The sequence below is a fragment of the Rhinopithecus bieti genome, unplaced genomic scaffold, assembly GCF_001698545.2.
Source record: "Rhinopithecus bieti isolate Rb0 unplaced genomic scaffold, ASM169854v2 scaffold_13689, whole genome shotgun sequence".
Taxonomy (NCBI): Eukaryota; Metazoa; Chordata; class Mammalia; order Primates; family Cercopithecidae; genus Rhinopithecus; species Rhinopithecus bieti.
This window is the reverse complement of record NW_016808044.1, coordinates 587,616-598,319: the sequence shown is the minus strand read 5'-3', so window position 1 is coordinate 598,319 and position 10,704 is coordinate 587,616.

Below are 10,704 nucleotides of genomic sequence, written 5' to 3'. Positions count from 1 at the left end.
TTCNTTGTGGGCATTTAGTGCTATAAATTTCCCTCTACACACTGCTTTAAATGTGTCCCAGAGATTCTGGTATGTTGTATCTTTGTTCTCATTGGTTTCAAAGAACATCTTTATTTCTGCCTTCATTTTGTTATGTACCCAGTAGTCATTCACGAGCAGGTTGTTCAATTTCCATGTAGTTGAGTGATTTTGATTGAGTTTCTTAGTCCTGAGTTCTGGTTTAATTGCACTGTTGTCTGAGAGACAGTTTGTTATAATTTCTGTTCTTTTACATTTGCTAAGGAGTGTTTTACTTTCAACTATGTGGTCAATTTTGGAATAAGTGTGATGTGGTGCTGAGAAGAATGTATATTCTGTTGATTTGGGGTGGAGAGCTCTGTAGATGTCTATTAGGTCCACTTGGTGCAGAGTTGAGTTCAATTCCTGGATATCCTTGTTAACTTTTTGTCTCGTTGATCTGTCTAATGTTGACAGTGGGGTGTTAAAGTCTCCCATTATTGTTGTATGGAAGTCTAAGTCTCTTTGTAAGTCGCTAAGGACTTGCTTTATGAATCTGGGTGCTCCTGTATTGGGTGCATCTATAGTTAGGATAGTTAGCTCTTCCTGATGAATTGATCCCTTTACTGTTATGTAGTGGCCTTCTTTGTCTCTTTTGATCTTTGCTGGCTTAAAGTCTGTTTTATCAGAGACTAGGATTGCAACCCCTGCTTTTTTTTGTTCTCCATTTGCTTGGTAGATCTTCCTCCATCCCTTTATTTTGAGCTTATGTGTGTCTCTGCATGTGAGATGGGTCTCCTGAATACAACAAACTGATGGGTCTAGACTCTTTATCCAATTTGCCAGTCTGTGTCTTTTAATTGGACCATTTAGTTCATTTACATTTACGGTTAATATTGTTTTGTGTGAACTTGATCCTGTCATTGTGATATTAGCTGGTTATTTTGCTCACTAGTTGACGCATTTTCTTCCCAGCATCAATGGACTTTACATTTTGACATGTTTTTGCAATGGCTGGTACCTGTTGTTCCTTTCCATGTTTATTGCGTCCTTCAGGAAAGATGGGGAAAAAGCAGTACAGAAAAGCTGGAAAATCAAGAAATCAGAAAGCATCTCCCCCTCCAAAGGAATGCAGCTCATCGTCAGCAATGGAACAAAGCTGGACGGAGAATGACTTTGATGAGTTGAGAGAAGAAGGCTTCAGTCGATCTAACTTCTCAGAGCTAAAGGAGGAACTACATAACCAGCGCAAAGAAACTAAAAACCTTGAAAAAAGAATGTATGCATAGATAACTAGAATAATCCATGCAGAGAAGATCTTAAAAGAACTGATAGAGATGAAAACCATAACATGGGAAATACGTGACAAATGCATAAGCTTCAGTAACCAACTCGATCAACTGGAAGAAAGAATATCAATGATTGAAGATCAAATGAATTAAATGAAGCGAGAAGAGAAGTGTGGAGAAAAAAGAGTAAAAAGAAATGAACAAAGCCTCCAAGAAGTATGGGATTATGTGAAAAGACCAACCCTACATCTGATTGGTGTGCCTGAAAGTGATGGGGAAAATGGAACCAAGTTGGAAAACACTCTACAGGATATCATCCAGGAGAACTTCCCCAATTAGTAAGGTAGGCCAACATCCAAATTCAGGAAATACAGAGAATGCCACAGAGATACTCCTCGAGAAGAGCAACTCCAGGACACATAATTGTTAGATTCACCAAAGTTGAAATGAAGGAAAAAATGTTAAGGGCAGCCAGATAGAAAGGTTGGGTTACAGACAAAGGGAAGCCCATCAGACTAACAGCAGATCTCTCAGCAGAAACTCTCCAAGCCAGAAGAGAGTGGAGGCCAACATTCAACATTTTAAAGAAAAGAATTTTCAACCCAGAATTTCATATCCAGCCAAACTAAGTTTCATAAGTGAAGGAGAAATAAAATTCTTTACAGACAAACAAATGCTTAGAGATTTTGTCACCACCAGGCCTGCCCACATGAGGTTTCTTTTATTATGAAGAGATACTGAATTTTATCAAATGCTTTTTCTGCATCCATTAAGATAATCCCACAGTTTTTGTTTTAAATTCTGTTTATGTGATGAATTACCTTTATTGATTTGCATATATTGAACCATCCTTGCATTCCTGAGGGAAAAAAACCCATGTTATTGTGGTGTACTCTCTTTGTGATGTGTTGTTGGATTTGATTTCCTGGTGGGTTTTTTTATTGTTGTTGTTTAGCTTTGTTTTGAGGATTTTTGCATCTATGTTCACCAGAGATATTGGTCTGTAGTTTTCTGACTTTGATATCAGAGTGATACTGCCTTCCTGGAATGATTTAGTGAAGATTCCCTCCTTGATGTTCTTGAAAGAATTTCGGGAGAATTGGCACCAGGTCTTGTTTGTACATTTGGCAGAATTCAGCTGTGAATACATCTGGTTCTGGACGTTTTTGCTGGTTGGGAGACTTTTTTTATTATTGTTTTAATCTTACTACTTGTTATTGATCTGTCCAGGATTTCTATTTCTTCCTGGTTTAATAGTGAGAGGTTATATATTTCCAAAAACTTACCCATTTCCTCTAGGTTCCCTAGCTTATAAGCATATCGCTATTCATAGTAGTCTTTGCTGATCTTTTGTATGTCTGTGTTCTCAGTTTTAATGTTCCCCTTTTTTATTTCTGATTATGTTTATTTGGATCTTTTTTCTACTTGGTCAGCCTCGCTAACAGTCTATCTTTTTGTTTTATTTTCTGAAAGAACCAAGTTTTCATTCCATAGATCCTTTGCATTGTGTTTTTGTTCTCAATTTTATTTAGTTCTGCTTTGATTTATTTGTTAGTTATTTTCTTTTGCTAGCTTTGGGTTTAGTTTGTTCTTTTTATTCCTAGTCCCTTGAGGTATGCAACATTAGGCTGTTAATTTGTTGTTTTTCATTTCCTTTGATGTAGGCATTTAACACCAGAAACTTCTTTCTTGGAATTGCTTTTGCTGTACCCCAGGTGGTTTTGGTATATTGTGTATATTTTTATTTAATTTTTAAAATTTCTGTCTTAATTTTGTCATTGACACAAATATCATTTGTGAATATGTTGTTTAATTCCCATGTATTTGTATGGTTTTGAGAGTTCCTCTTGGAATTCATTTACAGTTTTATTCCATTGTGGTATGAGAAGATACCTAGTATCACTAAAACTTGTCTTTTAAAATTATTGAGACATGCTTGGTGTCCTAACACATGGTCTGTCTTGGAGAATGTTCCATGCACTGATGTGAAGAATGTATATCCTGTTCTTGGGTAGGATAAATAAATATATTTACAGTGCACCTGGTGTTGGATGCATATGTATTTGGGATTGTTATATCCTCTTGTTGAATAGATCCCTTTATCATTATATAATGGCCTTCTTTGTCTTTCTTATTGTTGTTGATTTAAAGTTAATTAATTTTATCTGATATAAGTATAGGTACTCCTGCTTGCTTTTGACTTCTGTTTGTGTGGAATATCTTTTTCTACCTCCTTACCTTCAGTCTATTTGTCTTTACCAGGAAGGTAAATCTTCTTGTAAGCAGTTTCTTGTAAGCAGCATAGAGTTGATTCTTCTTTTTTTTTCCCTTAATCCATTCCACCAATCTATATCTTTGAAGTGGAGCATTTAACCCATCTATGTTCAGGATTAAAACTGATATTGAGGATTTGTTCCTGTCATAATGTTAATTGTCATCAGTTGCTTTGTAGATTCCTTGTTTCTTTTTATTTTCTTTATTTTGATGGAGTTCTTTTGTGCTGCCATTTGATTTCTTTCTTTTCCTCCTATGTGTAATTGTTTTATGAGACCTGTAACTTTTATATATTTGCTTTTATGACGACAAATATCAACCTTTTGTTTCCATGTTTAGATCTCCTTTGACCATTTCTTGTAGGGTCACTCTAGTGATGACAAATTTCCTCAGCATTTGCTTGTCTGTGAAAGACTTTATTTCTCCTTTTTTTTTTTTTTTTTTTTTAGACTGAGTCTCACTCTGTCACCCAGGCTGGAGTGCAGTGATACAGTCTCGGCTCACTGCAATCTCTGCCTCCTGGATTCAAGTGATTCTCACACCTCAGCCTCCTGAGAAGATGGGACTACAAGCATGCACCACCATGCCTGGATAATTTTTGTATTTTTAGTAGAGATGGGGTTTCACCATGTTTGTCAGGCTAGTCTTGAACTCCTGGCCTCAAATGATCCACCCACCTTGGCCTCCCAAAGCCCTGAGATTACATAAGTGCACCACTCCTGCACTCGGCCAAATTCTTCTTAACATTTGAAGCTTATTTTGGCAGAACATAAATTCTTGGCTGAACTGCAAAAACAAACCAAAATGTAAAGACCATCAACACTATGAAGAAACTGCATCAACTAATGGGCAAAATAAACAGCTACCATCATAGACAGGATCAAATTCACACATAACAATATTCACCTTAAATGTAAATGGGCTTAAATCCCCCAATTAAAAGGCACAGACTGGCAAATTGGATAAAGAGTCAAGACCCATTGGTGTGTTGTATTCAGGAGACCCATCTCATGTGCAAAGACACACATAGGCTCAAAGGAATGGAGGAAGATATAAGAAGCAAATGGAAAGCAAAAAAAAAAAAAAAAAAAAAAAAAAAAAAAAAAAAAAAAAAAAAAAAGAAAAGAAAAAAAAGAAAAAAAAAGCAGGGGTTGTAATCCTTGTCTCTGATAAGACAGACTTTAAATCAACAAAGATAAAAAAAAGCCAAAGAAGGGCATTACATAATGGTAAAGGAATCAATGCAACAAGAAGAGCTAACTATCCTAAATGTATATGTACCCAGATTCATAAAGCAAGTTCTTAGAGACCTACAAAGAGACTTATATTCTCATACAATAATAGTGGGAGACTTTAACACTGCACTGTCAATATTAGACAGATCAATGAGACAGAAAATTAACAAGGATATTCAGTACTTGAACTTTAGCTCTGGACCAGGTGGACCTCATAAGCATCTACAGAACTCTCCACACCAAATTAACAGAATATACATTCTTCTCAGCACCACATATCACTTATTCAAAAATTGACCACAGAATTGGAAGTAAAACACTCCTCAGCAAATGGAAAAGAACGGAAATCATAACAAACAGTCTCTGAAACCACAGTGCAATCAAATTAGAACTCAGGATTAAGAAATTCACTCAAAACTATATAACTACATGGAAACTGAACAACCTGCTCCTGAATGACTATTGGGTAAATAACAAAATTAAGGTAGAGGTAAAAAAGTTCTTTGAAATCAGTAAGAGCAAAGACACAATGTACCAGAATCTCTGGGACACAGCTAAAGCAGTGTTTAGAGGGAAATTTATAGCACTGAATGCCCACAGGAGAAAGTGAGAAAGATCTGAAATTGACACCCTAACATCACAATTAAAAGAACTGAAGAAGCAAAAGCAAACAAATTTGAAAGCTAGCAGAAGACAGAAATAACTAAGATCAGAGCAGAACTGAAGGAGATAGAGACATGAAAAACCCTTCAAAAAATCAATGAATCCAGGAGCTGGTTTTATGAAAAGATTAACAAAATACACAGACTGCTAGCCAGACTACTAAAGAAGAAAAGAGAGAAGAATCAAATAGACACAATAAAAAATGGTAAAGGGGAGATCACCACTGATCCCACAGAAATACAAACTACCATCAGAAAATACTATAAACACCTCTATGCAAATAACCTAGAAAATCTAGAAGAAATGGATAAATTCCTGGACACATACATCCTCCCAAGACTAAACCAGGAAGAAGTTGAATCTCTGAATAAGACCAATAACAAGTTCTGAAATTGAGGCAGTAATGAATAGCCTACCAACCAAAAAAAATCCCAGGACCAGATGAATTCACAGCCGAATTCTACCAGAGGTACAAGGAGGAGCTGATACCATTCCTTCTGAAACTATTCCAAACAACAGAAAAAGAGGGAGTCCTCCCTAACTCATTTTATGAGGACACCATCATGCCGATACCAAAACCTGGCAGAGACACAACAAAAAAAGAAAATTTCAGGCCAATATCCCTGATGAACATCAATACAAAAATCCTCAATAAAATATTGGCAAACTGAATCCAGCAGCACATTAAAAAGCTTACCCACCAAGATCAAGTCGGCTTCATCCCTGAGATGCAAGGCTGGTTCAATATACACAAATCAATAAACATAATCCATCACAGAAACAGCACCAATGACAAAAACCATATGATTATCTCAATTGATGCAGAAAAAGCCTTCGATAATATTCAACACCCCTGCATGCTAAAAACACAATAAATTAGGTATTGATGGAACGTATCTCAAAATAATAAGAGCTATTTATGACAAACCCACCACTGATATCATACTTCCAGCAAAAGCTGGAAGCATTCCCTTTGAAAACTGGCACAGGACAAGGATGCCCTCTCTTACCACTCCTATTCAACATAGAATTGGAAGTTCTGGCCAGGGCAAGCAGGCAAGAGAAAGAAATAAAGCGTATTTAATTAGGAAAAGAGGAAGTCAAATTGTCTCTATTTGTGGGTGACATGATTATATATTTAGAAAACCCCATTGTCTCAGCACAAAATCTCCTTAAGCTGATAAGCAACTTCAGCAAAGTCTCAGCATACAAAATCAATGTGCAAAAATCACAAGCTTTCCTGTACACCAATAATAGACAAACAGAGAGCCAAATCATGAGCAAACTCCCATTCACAGTTGCTACAAAGAGAATAAAATACCTAGCAATGCAACTTACAAGGGATGTGACGAAGCTCTTCAAGGAGAACTACAAAGCACTGCTCAAGGAAATAAGAGAGGACACAAACAAATGGAAAAATATTCCATGGGCATGGATAGGAAGAATCAATATCATGAAAATGGCCATACCGCCCAAAGTAATTTATAGATTCAATGCTATTCCCATCAAGATATCATTGGCTTTCTTCACATAATTAGAAAAAAAAAAAACTACTTTAAATTTCATATGGAACCAAAAAAGAGCCTGTGTAGCCAAGACAATTCTAAGCAGAAAGAACAAACCTGGAGGCATAATGCTATGTGACATCAAACTATACTACAAGGCTGCAGTAACCAAAAGAGCATGGTACTGCTATCAAAACAGATATATAGACCAATGGAACAGAGCAGAGGCCTCAGAAGTAACGCCACAAATCTGCAACCATCTGATCTTTGACAAACCTGACATAAAACAAGCAATGGGGAAAGGATTCCCTATTTAATAAATGGTGTTGGGAAAACTGGCTAGCCATATGCAGAAAACTAAAACTGGACCCCTTCTTTACACCTTACACAAAAGTTAACTCCAAATGGATTAAAGATTTAAACATAAGACCTAAAACCATAAAAACCCTAGAAGAAAACTTAGGCAATACCATTCAGGATAAAGGCACGGGCAAAGACTTCATGACTAAAACACCAACAGCAATGGCAACAAAAGTCAAAATTGACAAATGGGATCTAATTAAACTAAAGAGCTTTTGCACAGCAAAAGAAACTATCATCAGAGTGAACAGGCAACCCACAGAATGGGAGAAAATTCTTGCAATCTATCCATCTGACAAAGGGCTAATATCCAGAATCTACAAAGAACTTTAGCAAATTTACAAGATACAAACAAACAACCCCATCGAAATGTGAGTGAAGGATATGAACAGACACTTTCCAAAAGAAGACATTTATGCAGCCAACAAACATATGAAAAGAAAGCCATCATCACTGGTCATTAGAGAAATGCAAATCAAAACCACAATGAGATACTATCTCACGCCAGTTAGAACGGGGATCATTAAAAAGTCGGGATACAACAGATGCTGGAGAGGTTGTGGAGAAATAGGAATGCTTTTACACTTGGTGGGAGTGTAAATTAGTTCAACCATTGTGGAAGGCAGTGTGGTGATTCCTCAAGGATCTAGAACTAGAAATGCCATTTGACCCAGAAATCTCATTACTGGGTATATACTCAAAGGATTATAAATCATTCTACTATAAGGACACATGCACACATATGTTTGTTGCAGCACTATTCACGATAGCAAAGACTTGGAACCAACCCAAATGCCCATCAATGTTAGACTGGATAAAGAAAATGTGGCACATATACACTATGGAATACTATGCAGCCATAAAAAAGAATGAGTTCATGTCCTTTGCAGGGACATGGATGAAGCTGGAATCCATCATTCTCAGCAAACTAACACAGGAACAGGAAATGAAACACTGCATGTTCTTACTCATAAGTGGAAGTTGAACAATGAGAACATATGGGCCCAGGGAGGGGAACATTACACACTGGGGCCTATTGGGGGGTAGGGGCAAGGGGAGGGATAACATTAGGAAAATACCTAATGTAGGTGACGGGTTGATGGGTGCAGTAAACCACCATGGCACATGTACACCTGTGTAACAAACCTGAACGTTCTGCCATGTATCCCAGAACTTAAAGTATAATAATAATAAAAAAACTTGACTGACAGTTTTTTTTTTCCTTAAGCACTTTGAAAATACTATTACATTCTCTTCTTGCCCGTAAGATTTCTGCTGAGAAGTCTACTGTTATTCTGATGGGGTTTCCTTTATAGATGATTAGATGCTATATTAGTGTGTTCTCACACTGTTATAAAGAACTGCCTGAGACTGGGTAATTTATGAAGAAAAGAAGTTTAATTGACTCACGGTTCCACAGGCTGTACAGGAAGCATGACTGGAAAGCCTCAGGAAACTTATAATCATGGCAGAAGGTGAAGGGGAAGCAAACACATCCCACCATGGTAGAGCAGGAGAGAGAGAAAGAAGGGGAAAGCGCCACACACTTTCAATACAGCCAGATCTTGTGAGAACTCTATCATGAGAACAGTAAGGGGAAGTCCCCAGTCATGATTCAATCACCTTCCACCAGGCCCCTTCTTCAACACATGGAGATTACAATTCCTGTGAGATTTGGGTGGGAACACACAGCCAAATAATATCAGATGTTTTCTCTTGTGGCAGGGCCCTAGCACTTTGGGAGGCTGAGGCGGGCGAATCACTTGAGACCAGGAGTTCGAGACCCACTTGGCCAACATGGTGAAATCCCGTCTCTACTAAAATACAAAAAAAAAAAAAAAAAAAACTAGCCAGATGTGGTGGTGTACGCCTATAGTCCCAGCTACTTAGGAGGCTGAGGCAGGAAAATCCCCTGAACCCGGGAGGCGGAGGTTGCAGTAAGCTAAGATTGTGCCACTGTACTCCAGCCTGGGTGACAGAGTGAGACCCTGTCTCACAAAAGAAAAAAAAAATTTATCTTGCTAATTTTAAAATTCTTTTTTTCACTTTTTTTCACTTTAACTTTAGCTGTTCCAATTATGCCATGGTGAAGTCCTTTTTGCAAAGCATTTACCTAGGGAGTCCTGTGCCCTCTGTATCTGAACATCTAACTTCCTTCAAGATTTGAGAGATTTTCATTGATTATTTCCTTAAATAAGTTTTCTAAAGTTTTTGATTTCTCTTTCCCTTCAGGAATATTATAATTCATAAGTTTGGTCACTTTATGTAGACCTAAATATCTTGAAGTTTTTTTTTTTGAGACAGAGTCTTGCTGTTGCCCAGGCTGGAGTGCCGTGGCACGATCTAGACCCACTGCAACCTCTGCCTCCCGGTTCAAGCGAATTCTCCCACCTCAGCCTCCCGAGTAGCTGGGACTACAGGCTGCAACACCACACCCAGGTAATTTTTGTATTTTTAGTAGAGATGGGGTTTCACCATATTGGCCAGGCTGGTCTCCAACTCCTAATCTCAATTGATCTGCCTGCCTCAGTCTCTTAAAGTGCTGGGATTACAGGCGTGAGCCACCATGCTCGCCTTTGAAGTCGTTATTCATTCTCTTTTATTCTTTTTTGGTTTTTATCTGACTGGATTATTTCAAAAGACCTGTCTTCAAGTTACTAGATTCTTTCTTTTGCTTGGTTTACTCTGTTATTGAAGCTTTGAATGTATTTTATATTTCTTAAGTTTTGAATGTATCTTATATTTCTGTCAATCAAATTTTCAGCTTAGAATTTCTGGGTTTTTAAAAGATATCTATATCTTTGGTAAATTTCTCATTCATATCCTGAATTAATTCTCTGACTTATTTGTATTGGTTTTCAGATTTCTCTTGCATCTCATTAAACTTGTTTAAAATCAATATTTTGAATTCTTTGGCATCTTGAGGAACTCCTTTTGATTAAGATCTGTTGCTGCACGGTTGTTGTGATCCTCTGGCAGTGTCACATTTCCTTGCTTTTCCACGTTTTCTGTGTCCGTCCACAGATATATGTGCATATAGTGTAGCAGTTACTTTTTTCAATTTTGTTTTGTTTTGAGACAGAGTTTTACTCTGTGTTGCCCAGGCTGGAGTGCTGTGGTGCGATCTCAGCTTACTGCAACCTCTGCCTCCTGAGTTCAAGCGATTCTCCTGCCTCAGTCTCCCGAGTATCTGGGAATATAATCAAATGCTACCATGCCCAGTTAATTCTTGTATTTTTAGTAGAGAGAAGCTTTCACCATGTTGGCGAGGCTGGTCTTGAACTACTGACCTCAGGTGCCCCCCTCGGCCTATATACGCATGTTGTAGGTTCAGTAGGATGCTTTGGCTTTGATTTTGAGTGCCTGTTGTTGTGTAATCCC